Here is a 6736-nt window from a genome sequence, read left to right on the forward strand (position 1 = left end):
GCATAAAAAAATTACACAATCAAAGATTATATTTTTTTTCAATCCGCTCCTTTTGTGCCAACGCCATTTTCAAAGCTTTTCCCGTTAAGTGGTCATGCGGTTTGGAGTAGAACTCAAAGTCGTGAGCCCATTGTCGATCCCGCATAATCTCCGTAACTTCGCGGTTCTCCTCCAAACGTTTGTTACCGAGTTCGTGTATGTCTTGAAGTCGCTTGTTTATCTCCGAAAATGCGTTACTCATATCCGTTCCCATAGACATCGACGACGACTCGGGTTTTTTCGCCCGGCTTGGCGGTCTTGGTAGCTCCTCCACCGGCTCGTCATCCGGAATATCCTCGTTCAAGCCGGTGTTTCGAGCGTCGGAGGTTGGCGTTTCGGGTTCACCCGACTCGTTTGTTTTGGACCTCTTTGATGGCCGTGTATTTCCCGAACGACCACTTGGAGTAGATACGACGGCCCATTTGGGGCTATGGCGAAGGATTTGCCAACACTTCATGTACGGGAAATGGCCATTAGCCTGCGTATACTCGACCAATGCCTCTTGCGTAATGTCTTCATCGCTACTTCCACTTTTCCATCCGGAATACAAGCGTTGGTACACGGTTTGAAAGTTTGTGCATTTCCTGTTTATATCGGTCCACTTCCCCGATATAGAGTCCGGTAGGCGGTATTCCTCTCCTCTACCCATGAGCTCGAAAAAGAGTTCTCGTATTCGGTTCCAAAATACGGTTTTACTTTGATTGTTTGCTAAAAAAAAAAAACAAAATAAAATGTTAGTTCAAAATTTAAAAAACAGAAAATAAAAACAAAACAGAAAATTAAAAAAAAACAGAAAATAAATAAGAAACAGAAAATAAAATATAAAACAGAAAATAAAATATAAAACGGAAAAAAAAACAAAACAGAAAATAAAAAAACAGAAAATAAAAAAAAAACAGAAAATAAAAAAAACAGAAAATAAAAAAACAGAAAATAAATAAAAAACAGAAAATAAATAAAAAACAGAAAATAAATTTAAAAACAGAAAATAAATTTAAAAACAGAAAATAAATTTAAAAACAGAAAAAAAATAAACATACATATGACCGGGTCCTCCGAAACATCGATGAAAGCGCGGGTTAACGCATACTCCTCTTCGGGCTCCCACGTTATCACATTTTTTTCGCTCGGGTGTTGGTTTCAACTTTCTTTTTATGTGCCCGTTTTGCTTTTCCTTTTCCTTTTTGCGTCTCCGGTTGCGTATCCGGTACCTCGGGTTGCGTCTCCGGAACAACATCGGGTTCGTGTAGTGGGGAGCCGAAAGCTTGAGCCGACCCAAACGCTTGAGATGACCCCATCCCATCCGTGTTTTGATTTGGGTTCCACCCATAGAGATTAAGGTCCCATGATAGCGGTTGGTTCAAAAGATTCATGAACCCGGGACTTTGTTGATTGTAATCGAGAAAACCGGAGCCGAAAGGGTTGCGTCTAGTGGGAACCGGCGCCACGGGGCGAGTAGGATTACCACTTTGGTTTGGGTCCGCACTAGATCGGGGAGGAATGAAGCCACGGTTGAATGGATGCATTGTATAAAATGTCAAGAATTTTAAAAAAAATATGGAAGAGATGAGAATGTTTGAGTGTGTGTGGTAAAAAAATAGGGGAGGAGAATGATTTAAAGGAAAGTTTGAAAAATAAATTGATTTTTTTTTAATAAAGTGACCGTTTGTAAACGGTCAAAAATTCAAAATCCTTTCCTCTTCACGCCGCGAAAAACAAAGCGCTTCAAAAATTTTTTTGGGCATAACGCCCTTTGGGGTGGTGTAGACGGCGCCATTACGGCGCTATAAGGGGCCAAAACGCCCCACTACGCATTACCTTAATACATAAATCAAATCTAAGTTGGTCAAAAAGTTTAACCTAACAAATAACAACTTACATTATGTGTGAAAGAAATTAAAACATGCTACTTGTTTTAAGTATACTATTGTTATTAGACCACCCGTAGTGAGGCGTGGTTTTTTTAAAAAAAAAATGAAACCCCCCCCCAACTACACCGGACGTTATCCGGCGTTATATTTGAATATGTTGCAAGCCGGCGTTTTTAAAAAAACGCTAAAGTGGTCAAATGCAAATTGGATGTGGCCAATGGGAGTGGTCCAAGTGTAAGGTGCCATTTCTTTTTTTTTTCTTTTCTCTATAAAAAAATAATTGTTTATTGATTGGTAGGGGCGTTATTGGAATAATGCCCCACTACGTCATTTTTGCAATAATGCCCCATGCTGACTGAGATGACACGTGTCGAATAATGCCCCATGGTGAGAGCATTATTTTGTTCCACCACTACACATGGTCTTAGTTAGAAACGATTTTTTTTTAAATAAAATTTTACATGGACGTATCATGTTAAAAATTGTGTGGATAAAATATTTTAGCTTATTAAATTAAGAGAGGTGATTAAAAAAGAAACATTTATAATTTTTTATTAAAAAAGTGAGTGAGGTGATTAATAATTTTTAAAATGGATAGCAGGTGTGATTCGGACCCAGCATTCTACAAAAACCAAATCTTGTTCTTACCACCAAACTAGATTTGTATTAATGTTAACAAATATCACCGTAAATATAATATTCTTTTTTTCATAAATATAGATTTATTTTTTTTATTTTGGAGGCCCTAAGCCATCGCTAGCCCAATTACACTAACGGGCCGGCCCTAATAAACATTTACAAATGACATTTACAATGTTTTAAACCAAAAACAACAAAAGCAAAATACAATAAGCCGCCACGGCGGTGGTGGTGGTGCAGCATGTGCTCGTGGAGGTAGGGGTGCGCCAGCATACATAACAGTAATCGCCTTATGTTGGTCCCCTACGACGGCCCTGTTTGAACGGTGCAACTTTCTTCGCTCGTTGAGACGGGTGTTTTTGAAGTATATAAATATTCAAAAGAGTAAAAAATATAGACAATGAGAGCGATGTATCTTCAATAATTAATTATTATTAATTAAAGAAGAAGGGGTCGATCTGAGAATAAACTAGAATCTAAATGTCACCCCCTGGGCCAAACCAGGGGGTAAACTCTCATGAAAACTCTATGTTGAAATATTACAATACAAAAGCACACACATAATTCCTTCGTAGGAATTATGTATATATAGAGAATTTTCATATCATATCTCAAATGGGATTGGTTGATGGAAGTTGATTTGTGTGCCCATCCATTATTTTAGTGTGGCTTATCTTCTTTTTGTCACCAACTTGTCTTTCTTTCTGTTGAAACCTTCCACTTGAGATATTATATCTTTCTTTATAAAAAGATTCTTTTCATAAGAAAAGATTCCTTTCCACCAGAAAATACTTTTCTATCTTTTTCCAAAAAGGAAAGATTCTTTTTACTTCCTTTTAACTTTCTGATGATTGCATTTTCCAAAGGAAAATTCTTTTTCTTTTTTTTTCTTATGAAATCATTTTCATAGAAAGATATTTAATTGTGTTAAATAAGATATATTATCTTATTAACACAATTTTTTGACTTTGTATCTTGTATACTGTGACACCTGTGTCACTTCAACCATCAAACAAACGCCAAACCAATGAAATATTGTATTTCATACTTTGGACTTGTATAAATATGTGTATCGTTTGCACATATCAACTCTTGTTCGATTTCGAGCTCTACATCGCTTTCTAGGGAGTTATATGCAAACTGGTGCGTAAACGTACTCAGTTTAATGCGACAAATACTCCGGAACATCAACATATACTCAACATACCTTAAATAACCCTTACATAACTTAGAAATAAGTTTTGAAGGCTTTGGTATGGCAAAAACAAGTTAATTCGCTTACAGGGACTAAACTTGACAAACTGCGAAAGTATGCCAATTTGAACTATAACAAACATTCCGGAACATGTCCATAAGTTAAACATACCATAAATATCCTTTACATAGCTTAGAAATAGGCTTTGAGGGGTTTGGTATGCTAAAACAAACTTTTGGATCATTCAGGGGCTAAAAGTGTCAAAAAGTGCACAAGTTTGCACTTTTGCGCATAACTTACGTTCTGAATACATCCGGACATCCAAAAATTTATGTAAGCATCCTTATATTATGCCTTAGTGTATGGCATGAGAAAAATCCATTCGTCGCGCAATTTGGATCGTCTTTCGCGCTTATGCGCATTCCGTCGTAATTAAGCGAACATCGCGATCGTACGGCCAAACGAACCGACATCCGGAATATTTTTGAGCATATTTCAAGTCCCCTATACTTTAACATCATTTTAGAGCTTTGAAATGAAGTTAACGGGGCTTAAACGTGCCAAAAACGCATCAAATACCAAGTTTTGGTGCTGCAGGGACCAAAACTGCAATTCTGCCAAACTAGGGGCTTACGGACCGTAAGCCATAAGCCATACGGTCCGTAAGGAGTCCCCAGTACAGCAGAACCCACATTAAATGCTGATTGGCTCTTCAAGTTTCGAAAGGCCAAATGGCCCTTGCCTCTTCCAGCAAATGAGGGGCAACCTCTGACTTACCACAACATTGTGACAAGTGGACCGACAAGATCGTGATACGAAATCCAAGAAACGATCCTAACGGTTCCACCTTTCCTATAAATACCCCCCCCCCATTTTGCTCAAAACCCACACAATCTGATCTTAAGGCTCTAAGTTGGAACCATTGTTTCATACCTGAGCCATTTTGGTCTAGATTAGCATTCGGGGACCCTCCGTAAGTATTCTTTCGTTCTTTTATTCGCTTTTCGAGTCCGAAAGTCAACGTTTTGTTGACTTTCTGCATTGACCAGTTTATGGTCGATGCGAAGTTCATTAGAACTTCATAACGTGAGGGTGATCACGATGGTTATAGTCCGTAGTGACTATACCTACTGATCACCACATTATCTGGGCTCAGTAACGAGTCGTAGTTTCGGCCAAAATGCGCATTCTTGCGTATTTTGTAGCCAAACTACTCGTGAGCATCAAAGCCGTTTGTTTTGATGCCAAACCTGTTTTCTAAACTTAGTTAAGCATGTTCTAACATGCTTAGCTCGTCACTTTTAGTATAGTGCGTATATAGGGTCGTAAGGTAAGCGATCTAAACCATCGCTTATACTTTCGAACCCGACCCATTTGGTCGATCATTAGGATCCGACCAAACACATTAGGTGACCATAGCTATAACCTTCCGAGGTTATACCTTGTGGTCACGATGTTAGGCGTTCCAGACGCGTTCTACGCGAACGACGCGTAAGGTAGCATAAGCTACCTAAACGGGTCGTGATGGGTCGCAAGCACTTAGGTTAGGTTTCATTTTAGTATGTAGGCTTTGTTAAACCATATTACATGAGTCTCTATACTCGTTTGGTTTACGAACCCGCATACTATCCGATCCTTCCGATTTGGTTCGGTATATTAACATAGCTACCTATTAGGTGCCGTTTGATATTCCGTGATCTCTAGCATTATTTGGTTATTATACAAGAACTACAAAGCAATCTCAGGTGAGTACATTGAACCCCTCTTTTACTGTTTTCTAAACTGTTATGGGGTGAAACAAATGTGCCTATCTGTTACATTCATGCTTTCCATGTTTTCACATCATATGCCTGCTATGTTGTTAGTACATTATAGTACACGATTTCATTACATTTCATGCTATGTATGCCCATTGTGTGCGTACTTAGTACATTGATTCACATTACATTTCTGTTGCATATGTTTACTCAGCATATGGACACATTGATTTACATGAACATTTCTGTTGCATATGTTTACTCAGCGTATGGACACATTGATTTACATAAACATTTCTGTTGCATATGTTTACTCAGCATATGGACACATTGATTTACATGAACATTTCTGCTGCATATGTTTACTCAGCATATGGGCACATTGATTTACATAAACATTTCTGCTTCGTATGTTTACTTAGCATACTTAGTACAATTGTTTACATCACATGCCTTCATTTTGTTATGACATTTGGTTTGTTTAACATGGGACAATACATTCATTAACATTAGCTACGCCGTTCGTTAGTAGGAAGTGGTACCATAGGAATTGACAACTCCCGTTTCTGAAATCCTGGGTTTGATAGGATTGGAAGGAATGACCGAATTCGATATACATAACTTAGATAAACCTTTAATTTGTTTAAGGGTTTATCGCCGCAGTCTCAAGGCTTGGATGTATGCATAGTTTACAATACCGCATGAATGTTAATATCAATAGTGCATGCATTTTTCCACAGAACATAACGTTGATTTAAACCACGTTTTACTTCAACGACTTGTTTTGTGCATTTTACATATGGTTTAAGTTGATACATTTCGCTTACCATACATGATACATTTTGGGATACACATTACATGATTTACATTGAACATAAACACGTTGACATTAACATACACATTTGGTGATTTACATTGAACATAGACATTTGACATGGTTTACACAATAAACAATTGAGTTATACAAGAACAATCTTACATGGTGGATGATTTGGGTAAGTGATTAAGTAACGAGGCGTGTGTAATATGATACAAGCATGGTGGATACGCCGCTGGTACTTCCTATATATAAGTGTTTGTATGGTATTACATATCGTAGCGTTATTTGAATCATTTCAATTTGAGACATATGACATTTTATACAAATAACACCATTTTCACGAGACAATGTTTTACAAACGACTTATCTTATACAAACACATTTTATATGGTTATCCGTTTAACCATACAATGTC

This window comes from Helianthus annuus, chromosome 7 (genome assembly GCF_002127325.2).
Source record: "Helianthus annuus cultivar XRQ/B chromosome 7, HanXRQr2.0-SUNRISE, whole genome shotgun sequence".
NCBI lineage: Eukaryota > Viridiplantae > Streptophyta > Magnoliopsida > Asterales > Asteraceae > Helianthus > Helianthus annuus.